Source organism: Lepisma saccharinum, chromosome 15 (genome assembly GCF_977018435.1).
Source record: "Lepisma saccharinum chromosome 15, izLepSacc3.1, whole genome shotgun sequence".
Taxonomy (NCBI): Eukaryota; Metazoa; Arthropoda; class Insecta; order Zygentoma; family Lepismatidae; genus Lepisma; species Lepisma saccharinum.
Genome location: NC_139243.1, coordinates 15,676,605 through 15,689,616, shown reverse-complemented (window position 1 = coordinate 15,689,616; position 13,012 = coordinate 15,676,605).

The window sequence follows — 13,012 nt, the reverse complement described above, 5'->3', positions numbered from 1 at the left end:
TCACCTACAGGGACTGATCGGGGATTAATTTTTTCTCGATTCCATTTCACTTCATTCGATAAACTCGAGTGGGATTACAATATTTACACACCAAATTTTACACTTTAAATTGCAACGTCTATTCATGTAAGGCTCCACGTTGTGCACTTAAGCGGACTTAATATGCAACCTCTGTTTGGGTACAATCCTTTATTTTATACCACGGCTAAATATCATCAGGGGGTAGGGTTCTCTTTAGAAAGGAAACCAGACAGTGAGCCTTCCAATGGAGACAGTTAATAAGATTATATTATATCTTATCTTTTTACATGAAGATTATAGTTGAGAACACATGAGAATATATTCATTTAGAAGTAATCGGACTTTTATTCTTGATTCAAATTCCAGTTCTTATTCGTTTGTTGTCGTTTTCACATTCACAATTGATCGCCTATTCTCCCGTTATACACTTGTGTGGGCTTCCTTCTGGATCTTGACTTGGGCTTCCTTCTGGACTCGAGCTGGGGCTTCCTTCTGGCCTTGGACTTCCTTCTAGATCTGGGCTTGGACTTCCTTCTGGATCTGGGCTTGGACTTCCTTCTCGGACTTATTTTCTTATATCACAAATCATTTGCCTTATTATTTGCCCTATTTGAGTCGACTAAACCCTGAAATTTTTGCCTTTTATTTTCCCAGTACTAATATCAAGTCCAATCTAGTAACCACCTTGGGGCGTCAATTAGAACGTGTCGCCACTACTAATTTCAACCAAAAGTGTAAACTTGGTGCTGCAGTTGACAAAGTGCTCCCAAGTCAGTGCAACAATCATGACATGCAGTCAAAAAGTGCTGTGGGTCGCGACTGAAACACGCTGCCACTGATGTAATCAAAAATTCCACAAAGAGGATCGTAGTAAGCCAACAGATCAGAGATCTGTTAGGAGACACAAATTTATATCGGTACTTTCACCTCTTTAAATTTCTTATCTATTTACATATGAGTACATGTTTCATTTCACAAGAATTTTTATTAATTTATTATCTTTATATCTTTTCTTTATTATCTTATACTGTATTGTATTATTGTTCATCTTCCTAATTTACTTTGGCGCTTATTTACACTGTCATTCATGTATGTTACAGCAATCTTCTGTCTTGCACATCATCTGTGTTTAACATTCGTAATCACTCAAGCACATCAGACCCATTGGGTATGTAACAAAATGTGTAATAGCACGATACACTCACGTGCCTTCTTTAAGAAATAAAAAAGTGTGTGCTCCATGTGTGGATATATTTTATTTCTTCAATAAAGAAGGATACTTAAAAAACAAACCTCTCTCTTTTTTTGTTTGATGGTAATCTCTTGGTCGAAAGTATCAGAAAGCTAATCAATACATTTCATTAAGCATAACAATCGTAACCATAAATTTGTGTATGCATGGTGGTGATGTATCTTACTCTGCAGTGAAAAAATGTTCTAGTGAAAAAGTATACAAGGGAGATAAATAAATTTTGCAAATTACTTGCTAGTTTTCTTGCTGTGCTAATTTGCATTTTTACATTACTTTTCTAGTTTTCAAAATTTACTCGCGACAATAAAAATGGCTAACGAGCTCAATGAAATGATGGAGGGCACTCATAAAAAAACAGTGATGCTGCATTATAAATTTTCACAGGTTTATTGTTTTCCAAGATTGCATTCTTAAAGGTCCATTCATTTTTGTTTGTGAATGTATGTTTGCATGCATGCATGCATGTTCTTGCATACATAAGTGGAACCTAAAAGCTTTTAAAGGGCCAGAGTGCTGAAAAAGCATTTGGAATGCCATTACTGGTAGAAATATTGGGAAAAATAGTTATAATAATGGCTAGGGGGAGGGTTCTGACTCCCTGTAACACTCCTTTTGGTGTGCCTATGATGCTTGCATGTAAGGTTGTGTGTAAGTGTAGAAAATGTGTGAAGACAATCGAAAGCTACATAATCACAATTCAACAGGATGTTTAGTCATTCGAAAAATGCACGTAAAGTTTGCATTTGGTTATTTAACATCTATTTTCTACATTTCATTGCAACTGTGAGGACTATTCTTTTATACTATGACCTATAACGTGAGATGCAAGTCATGTTCAATTTTTGAAGTCAACTTCATTGAAGATTCAGGCACAGATTGAGATATCTGCAGACATGGTTAAATAGAATTCGGGTTTTGTTCCACATCTTCACTTCCATTGAAATAGGTAAAATGATATCATCTGTATTAAAACAACACTGTCATCATTTGTGTGGGTGGGGTGGGAAGGGCATTTGTGGTACTTTAAAGATTCACCCATAACAAGTAGCGAGGCCACTGCACGTCACTGACCTTCATATTGTCATGTAGAATGATTCAAGTTTGAAACTTTTCTTCCTTATCTACAATAGTTAATGGAATATGAAGGGAAACCTAAAATATGTTGCTATATTGCAATGTGACTGCCATATCACTGTTTTGAATTTTGTTAAGGTTACTGAACATAGTCTTTTACCTGGACATGTTCTACTTTTTTTTTCCTATGCAAATTATATTCAAGTTTAGATTACTTGTAGAGTTGTAACAAAGCGTGAGCCTGTACATTTTCTAAAAGCTTCAATCTGACCAAGGGTCATTCACTTATTCTACCAGCTGTCTACTCTTCTTAGGCATGTCAAATATGCAAAGTCAAATGTAAACAGACTTCCTGGAGTACTGATGTAGAAAACAACTCACAGGTAAACAGGCAATAATTTTGCTAAGAGAATGGGAAGTCAAAACTTGACGAATCGGCATGGAGCAAGTTTCCACTGCATAAGGACAGACTTTTGATTGACTTGGAATAGTCAGGAGCAGCTTTTGCTTTTCTCTTTGAAACAGGCTGAGTCTGTCTTACTCACCCTGAAAAGTAAGCCTTCAGTACAGGCTTACACTTTGTTCTTGGATTCGATCATCAGACTTCACTTTAGACAGGTAATTAACCTACCCTTACCATGTATGATTCAGGTTCGAAGGTTTTAAAATCCAAGTGTTAACTGTTTGCCATTTCTAGTTCTTCATTAGTGTATCTTGTTACCTTAGTACCTCTTGCACCTTACCACCAAGCTCACTATGAGCAGCAAGTTGCTCTACTGTCTAGGATGAATGATTAAGTGAACTACATTCCCAATATCCCCCCATACCTTAGGGTATGAAACGTGGTGGAGATGCGGGCACACCAAACTTCTTACTATGCACCAACAGGATGGGACACCACCCCATTTTGCCACCATCGTTTGTATCACCTTAACAAAGTTTTCACCGGTAAATGGAATGGTCGTGTCTCGCAACAGGGAGTCGGTCTCCCCCTCGATCTGACCCCCCTAGACTTTTTCATTTGAGGGTTTATCAAGTCTAAGGTGTCTGAGGTGAAGACCCACAGCATAACCCAGTTGGAACAACGCATACTACACCAGCTATGTTGGAGAAGGTATTTCAGGCTGTGATGGATTGTTGGCATATGTGCCTAGACTTGAGTGGTGTTCACATTGAGTTACACTGATTTGGTGTCCTACTGTGATATATATTTCAGTACATATTGTATTTTGTACAATAAATCCTGTTCATGCAGAAATGTATTATACTGTTTTTGTATTATAACATATTGGTTTGTAGATGTTGATGAATTCTGTAAGGAACAATATATAATAATATAATTTTAATTCTTGAGAAATCAGTACAAGTGTGAAGAGGCAGAGCCTTAAATCTGGCCCGTACCCAGGACTTTTTGACCTGGGTAAGCCCGACCCCCCTCCCCCCCTGTAGTGCCATCCCTCCTGCCGAGAAGATGTCATCTTAATTCTGCTTCGATCAGACACAGCCGTCTCGCACATCGTCATTTCCTGCAAGGGCTGGACCCTCCTCTGTGCCTATAACCAGTGTGGTATTTAAGAAATAAGATAAAATTTATCAAGCAGAGGGGGGACACAAGCAGAGGCCTGCACAAAACCTGGAGCAGACCCGTTCGCGAGACATCGCTCCTGAAATGCCATGCAACCTGCGCAACACCCTCGCTTGAGCAGCTCGTATGCCCACCTGCCCAGATCCTTCCTGGCAGGCATTGTAGACCCGCAGGGTACCCGCAGTCTTATGATACCTAGTAGGTCTCAGTTCGTTCTTTCCATCAACTGCAGACCCCTCCCTCTGCATGACGTAGTTGCTTCGAGTAGAAACTGCACCGGGCCCACACCGTTCTGCAGTGTTGCCAACTGCAATAGATTTGCACTACTTAAAAAAGGGAACTCAAAGCTTCGTAAGCCACATCACCAATGAAATGTGATTTACGAATGTTGCTACCCCCCCACACACACACATTGAAATAGGTTTTCCGTGGCACAGGATCCATAAGTATATGTCGTAAACAACCAATATACGTATATACCGCGTGAGGCACCTAAAAGTACCACCTGAAATAGCGAAGAAACCAGAAACAGTAGCGATGTGAGGTTTGCAGGAAACAATAATATCAAATGGGGCTCGTAAATCGGAGGTATGGGGTGGGTCGAAAAATATCGACAAATGGGGCATCTGGAGGAAAGTCATATTTTTTTAAATGGAACGATATACAATAACATGCATAATATAAAAGAGCACACGCAGAGAAACACAACGACGTTGGTCTCATGCATCTACTGCACATAGGAACGAAGATATGGCCATGTAAAAATATGTAAACAAACTAACAAGTGGCCCACTTGACCGTCAGTACCACGGCATGTACAAGTATGAGATGTCGGAAGCCATTGGACAAGATGAAGACAGAACGTGTTAAAGGAAGAAAAAATACAGTAGACATCGTCAGCACCATGTATTTGACAGTGTTACAGCATAATGAAAATGACCATGACAGTATGTCGAAGAACCACTGCGTAAGCAGCGAAAACCTGTCAAAGTGTGTGTTCAAAGTGGTGGCCGTCAGCTGCGATACAGGTAACGAGGCGCCCATGCAAAGATTGTTGCACAGAATGTAGCATCTCGTAGGGAATGTCCCTACAGGCCGCAGTAATGCGGTGTTGCATATCCTCTGGAGTTGTTGGCACATCCCGGTAGACAATGTCCTTCATCTTTCCCACAGGAAAAAGTCTAACGGTGTCAAATCTGGGGAACGAGCCGGCCATTTGACAGGCCCTCCACATCCAATCCAACGATTTGGAAATGTATTTTCCACACATGCTGTAGCGCATCTTGCACTGTGAGCTGGGCACCCGTCATGTTGGTACCACATTTCCCTCCTTGTCTGAAGTGGTATGTTCTCCAATAGTACAGGCAGTTCATGTTGTAAAAACTGTAAATATCGGTCAGCATTCAGTGTCCCTTGTATAAAAAAAGGGCCAATGAAATGTTCACCCACTATACCACACCACACGTTCACACTCCATGGGCGCTGGCATTCCACTTGGCGAAGCCAATGTGGATTTGTCACCGACCAATAGTGCATGTTCCTTAGGTTGACATTTCCATGATTGGTAAAAGATGCCTCGTCAGTGAAGAGGATATGTGACAAATCGGGTGTGTCGTGTCGTAACATCCATGTGCAAAACCGAACATGGTCCACAAAATCATTCCCGTGAAGTTCCTGATGGAGGGAGATATGATATGGGTGAAACTTGTGTGTGTGCAGAATGCGCAATACACTTCGCTGACTCATCCCAGCATCCCTGGCAATTTCACGGGAGCTAACGTGCGGATTCACAGCAACAGCGGCGAGAACATTTGTTGCACCTGCCTCACCTGTAGTTGGCTTGTTCCGCACACGTGCTCGTGGTGTTACACTTCCGGTGTCTCTTAATTTAATAAATAACTTACCAAACAGACGTCGAGATGGCTGTCGTCTGTCCGGATATCTCTCTGCGTACACACGGTAGGCTTCTGAGGCATTCTTTCGGCATTCCCCATAAATCAGGATCATGTCTGCTTTTTCTATGTTTGTGAACACCATAATCTTCGCTCTTACCACTACGACTGCTTGCTATGAACTAACACGATCTCGTGGACCTGCTATCAAAACTTGCTCTGCGTAAAGGCAGTTCTGTCAGTCACCTGAGAAGTCTTACATGCCGTGGTACTGACGGTCAAGTGGGCCACTTGTTAGTTTGTTTACATATTTTCACATGGCCATATCTTCGTTCCTATGTGCAGTAGATGCATGAGACCAACGGCGTTGTGTTTCTCTGCGTGTGCTCTTTTATATTATGCATGTTATTGTATATCGTTCCATTTAAAAAAATATGACTTTGCTCCAGATGCCCCATTTGTCGATATTTTTCGATCATTCATTTCGATAAATGAAGCTGTAATATTGTGTGCATTTATTGGCAATAAGATAAAAACTGCTTACCCTGAACTGAAATCGCTAAGTATATAAATTCTCCTTGGAGGAGAGAGCTTCTCCTAGGACTTCGTAGGATTTAGGAGCTACGTAAGTAGGCAACACTGGCTGCAGCCATCCACGTGGTGATGAAACACCTGGAGCGACATGCTGCCGGAGGGCTGTTTCCTTCCAGCAGGTTTTGCAGTTGCCCGGGTCTTGTTGAATGCCCAGTTACCTTGTAAGTGCAGAGCACCTTGAATACCAAGAACCCGGGTAAAGACACAAGTCGACTCGTTGCCGTGGGCAGGCGAGCAGGTATACCTGTCCTCGCAGGCAAGTGGGCAGTGGGTAGGTAAAAGGCAGACTATGCAGGCCTCTAGACACAAGTACCCAGAGGGGGGAAACCCCCTCCCCCATCCATCCCTACAAATACCACCCTGCCTGTAACGTTGCTTTAAGTGTTCAGCACATTCTTCTCGAATGTTCTTATTTTAATTTCTTCAGACAGAGTCTTAACCTCCCCAACGATTCATCATCCATCCATGTTCGAAGACGATGACAGCGTCTTACACAATTGTTTAATATTTTTGAGAAGAGTAGGCCATTTACTGTTTCTGAGGAAGTTTTATTATACTATCCTTGCATTTTTAAATTTTGTGTTTGTCTTATGGAAGTCCCTTTACAACTTGCATTTTTAACTTTTATCAAAGATCTCTTTACACCCGTTTTTAATTTTTTAAATTTGAAGGTAATGGTTTTAGATTTTCCCCTTATATCTAGAAGGGTACAAAATGGTCACAAGGGCTGAAGCACCCAAAAATTTAAATCAATATCAGTCGGTCAATCAGCTAGTCCATCTCATCTCTAAATATAACAATAACAAGGGTATGTCTATGAGGGTAATTGGAGGCTATTGAAAAAAAAAATACTACTGTGTATTGACTACTCTGGAAAATAATTGAACATTCTGGAAAACTCAGGGAAAATACATTTCAAGTTCATTTGGGAACCCTGTTCCGAACGCATTCACATACTGTTTCTGCGAGAAAAAAAAATATTCGAAGAAAAATAATGAATGTTATAACTTTGTACGTACGTGAATATGGTTGAATAGGGATTTGAGTGATGAGATGTTTTGGCCCATAGGTGATTTTTTTTTTTTTTTTAAAAAAAAGCACGTTCGGGGCTGAATAAACTCTAAGTGGACATTTTTATAACTTGTAAATTCTCGAAGTTTCTTGCATTGTAGTGTAGGGTTGTGCGGGACAGAATTTTTTTGGTTGGGATGGGAAATGTTCGAAATTTCCCGAACCTCTGGAAATCTCGAATCACAACATTTTCACCTTAAGTGATTGTTTTTGCATTTCTGGAATAAAAACTAACAATTTCCGATAAGTTCCAGACACTTGTAATGCAGAAAACATCAAGAATTAACCACTTTTAAAAACTAAAAACTATAGACCAATAACGATCACATCATCTTTCTCTAAACTGTTAGAGAAAATCATTTCCAAAAGGGTATATCGACAAGTACAGCTACTTCTAAATTTATTGAGATAATTGTGGATGCATTAGAAGATAATGAGATACCCTGTGCTATTTTCCTGGATCTATCCAAAGCCTTTGACTGCTTCGAGCACTCTATTCTCCTGGAAAAATTATACAATCTTGGCATTAGAGAAAATACATACAAAGTGGTAAAATCTTTTCTCACGGATAGACCACAGTATACGCAGATACTACATACTGAAAATTCCGTGGTTCACAAAATTACATCTAACAGTGAATATGCAAAAACAGGAGTCCCTCAAGGCTCCATACTAGGCCCGCTACTGTTCTTACTATATACCAACGACTTAGCCGCCCCAGACAATACAAATATTTCAACATACGCAGATGACACAACCATAATTTGCAGTACAAAAACACAAGAACAATTAGAAATACAAACCTACATATCAGTAAATATAATAACTCTGCACTTAAATTCATATAACTTGAATATAAAAAAGAACAATGTATATGGTTTTTAATCCTGGAAATAAACTCAATTTTGACAATAAAAACTTGCAAATAGATGATAATCAAATCAATTATGAAAATCCAGTAAAATGTTTAGGTTTAGTTATTGATGACAAATTAAGATGGGCATATCATATTAACCAGTTATGCAAAAAACTAGGGAAAAACTTATATCTCCTAAAACTCCTAACACATTGTCTGAAATAAACACAAATCTATACTGTGGACATGTATATCCATACCTAGAATATTGCATAATAGCATGGGGAGGATCTGCACAGGAATACACTCAAAGACTGCTTACTTTACAGAAATGAGCATTACGGTATATGATCAAAACACCACTTAGAAACTCATGTAGAGAATTATTTAGAGAAAATAAAATTATGACCATATATTCCATATATATTTACAAAGTAATTGAATATGTACTAAAACACCGTAAATTAGATAAAAATTCGACCGTCCATCACCAAAACACATTTCAAAAAGAGAACTTCCACATGCAAGCACACAGACTTGCTCTTTCAGACAAATCACCTCATGTTGCAGGAATAAAATACCATAACAAATTTCCCACACACATCAAAAAATTGCAGAAACTGAAAGCAATTAAACAGTATTTAACAGACATACCTCTATATAACCTCACTCAATGAATTTAAATAGTTAAACTGGATTAGTAAATTGCAGCATTTAAATTATTTTATTTATTACTCTTATATTTGGATTTTCTCCTTTACAAGTTTAGTATGTGACACTTAAAACTCTTTAACCCATATGATTTATTTGTATTTTTGTTTGCCTTTGTTCATTTCATTTTTAATCCTACTCCATTTGTAATTTATAATATTGTATGACGTTTCCGACACCTAGGGTGACCAGACACATACATGTAAAGAAGAGGACAGAGCATGATGAAAAAGGAGGACAAAGTCATAAAAAGGAGGACACCGCAAAAAATGGCAACTCATTTTCCATTACTCATAATTTAATCAATATAAAAAATAACCTACGAAGACTTTGCTCACATATAATTCTGATGATTTTTTAAATATTTTCCTCTTACATTTAAGCAATGAAAGCAATCTCCTAATCTATTATTTAACACATGACAATGATAACTAAGAATATCTATAGTTTGAAGCACAGAATTTTACTATTTTTACAATTCTTGGATATCAGAATGCAATATCCCCATAAGTGAATGCAAATGTAACAAGTAAGCTTCGCTGTAACTTATCTCCAAAAACCGAATTAAAATTTTAGGTAGTTTAGATTGGGTAGAAAAATATGATTTTTATGCCACGAACATTTCTAGCGCTCTTTCAACAGCAGGGGAAAGTGACAGCCACCTTACACTTTACCTCATATTTGTTTCTTCCATCCTTTAAAAGCTGGATATGAGGCATTGTGGATATGAGGCGTTGCGGATACGAAGGGCGAACTCAACAAATGTACATTGTGAGGGAAATGCATTTCAAGTTGTCAAACAGTGCGAACTCCACAAAAAACTTTGGAAATCCTGCATGAAACATTCTGTCTCCGATCTACTGTTACCAAGTTTTTATGGAGTTCGCACTGTCTGACAACTTAAAACGCATTACCCTCACAACGTACGTTTGTTGAGTTCGTATCTGTAACACCTCATATTTTCTTGTAAGGTTATTTCATAAAAGTAAATAGGACTTAATAATGAAAATTCTCACTACGCGTTTCTGTATCACCTATGTATAACTCGAAAAGGAACTGGCTGACCTCTGTGGCGGAGTTGTTAGCACAGTGTGTCACAATGCCAGAGGTCCCTGGTTCGAATCCCAGACTGGGCATGGGTGTTCTTTGTGAGTGTCCCTTCATCCAAAGCATCATATCATCGCTCATCCTCATCTTCGCCATTATCCAAAAGTGGCAGAAAAGCGAATTAAAATAAACCATATCAGTCAATCAAAAAGGAACTGCTCAAATTACATGTATTTCACAAGTCTCAGATTGCGAAGCAAGGAGTTTGAATAATACGTACTAATGACTAGGGGTATTAATGTGTCTGACAAATTTACAATTCATGATGGGTTAAAACAAGGAGATGCATTATCTCCATTGCTCTTTAATTTTGCCTTAGAATATGCTGTTAGGAAGGTAAAAGAAACTAAAGAAGGACTAAAATTAAATGGTGTGACTCAGTTGTTAGCATATGCAGATGATGTAGACTTGTTAGGGGATGATATAAATACAATTAAGAATAATGCTAAAATGTGTTAGGTAATAATCAAAATCTAATTATTGATAACATCTCGTTTGAACCAGTTTCCAAATTCAAATACTTAAGAGTAATACTAAGAAATGAAAATTATATTAAAGAAGAAATAAAAGTAGGCTTAATTCAGGAAATGCATGTGACTTCTCTCTTCATAAACGTTTGTCTTCTCGTTTAAAAATCTAAGAAACTGGCCTCCCCCATGGTGCAGTGGTAGCGTCATTGCCTTGTAATCAAGGGGTCCCGGGTTCGATACCCGGTGGAGGCACAAGTGGTTCGGATCCCACTTTAAACTGTAGGTCCAGTCCCGATTAGCCTTACTGTGCATAAAGTGGACTTAAAACAGCAACTCAAACCAAACCAATATCTAAGAAACTAAAAGTTAAAATATACAAAACATTAATTTTGCCTGTACTTGGTCCCTTACATTGAAAGAGGAACATAAATTGAGAGTATTTGAAAATAAGAACCTTATGAAAATCTTAGGACCTAAAAGGGATGAGGAGACAGGTGAGTGGAGAAGGTTACATAATTTAGAACTACATAATTTGTATTCATGTCCAGATATTAGAATGATTAAATCAGGAAGACTTAGGTGGGCAGGCCATGTGGCACGAATGGGAGAGGAAAGAGGAGTTTACAGGATTCTTGTTGGGAAACCTGATGATAAGAGACCTGTAGGAAGACCAAGACAAAGATGGAGGGACAACGTTGAGATGGACCCAGGGGTGCCGACTTGTCAAAATTATTGAGGGGCTCTGATCACTGAAATAAATTAATGAATGACTCACTCCCTCCCTCCCTTTTTTAAGTTTTGGCCTCAGTGTTCTGAATCTTGTAAAAGCCAATGAATTCCTCAAAAATATCAAAATTTTCATTCACAGTTTGAATGCAGAATATCAATTGTTCACGGATGGATATGTCACAAGTTTCGTCAACCATAATAGCAAAATATTCCCAACTTTTAATATCTGCTACCACGGAGCGCAAAGCAGACTTCCCTAATATATCAACGATCTCGTTCTGAATGTCATGTAAGAACAATTTGCAGAACATTCCTATGAGAACATTTGCTACGGTCGATGCTATACTCTTTCTAAAAACGGAGGACATTTACCGATTTCTAAAAAATCCGCCCGGACGCCGGACAGACACCTACAAAGGAGGTCATGTCCGGATAAAGGAGGACGTCTGGTCACCCTACCCCCCCCCCCTTGGATATGGGTCTATGGAAATAAAGAATTTATTATTATTATTATTATTATGACCATTCGGTACGGTACTTCTCAACTGCTCGGGACGCGAATTTTTTTGCCAATCCTGGTCTCGAATTTTCGGGATCCCGCACACCCCTATTGAATGTAGTACATGAAACTTCTCAGAAATTGTTGTTCTTTATTCCACAAATAGAAAACACTAGGGGTGTGCGGGATCCCGAAAAATCGGAACTGGGATCGGGAAAAAAAAATTCCCGTCCAGATCCAGACTTCGGGAAATGAATTCCCGACTCTTCGGTAAATACTGAATGGTCATTTTAAAAAGTCAATAATTCTGGACCTTTTCTGCATTGTAAATGTCTGTAACTTATCAAAATATGTTAGCTTTTTACCAGTAATGCAAAAACTGGTATTTAATATGGGCTTTGGCGATAGCCTAAGTAGCCTAGAATATACGCGCCTGCGGAAAATGTATTATATTTTTAAGAGAGAGCGATATGAAGGCAACATGCACAAGCTGAGTGTACCTTAACTCTTCTTACAATGTGATTAAAATTAGTAACAGTGTTCGAAGCAGAGTTTATTTCTGCCAGAAGGACATGCCTTCAGCTGGACGCCATGCCGAAAATTTCTATAATTTCTTTCGTCTAGAGCCATAAGTCTGTAAAATAACTGGTTTCACCATGTTCACGAGGCCAGTTACTTTTGTTCGTTTCCTTATGACAAAACATGACCATTTGTAATGGGCCTGGTCGAAGCAAACTATTGTAGGTGGCAGCACCCCTGTTGTGTCCTCACGCTTTTGATGGTTTATTTGATGCTGAAAGTGCTGCTATTACATTAAATTACAAATTTAATTTCATCTTAACCTCAGAAATTATGTCGGAATGTGATAGATAAATTATCAGTGCTGTGAAAGTAATAACTTCAATAAGACGATCGTCAACAACAGAAAAGATATGTCACCTCAAAGAAAGCCTTAAAATTTGCGCAGAACTTGTTTACGTCATTTACAATTTTCATAATTTAAGTGCTTTATTCTTGTGAATCTGGTAAAGAATAATACACAATAATTTCACGCAGCTGTACTTTAATTTTTATAGTTTGTTATTAATAACCGATACCTTTTTTTCCGTGATATCATACTTTTCCAGGGTTGGCATGTGTTTTAAACAACA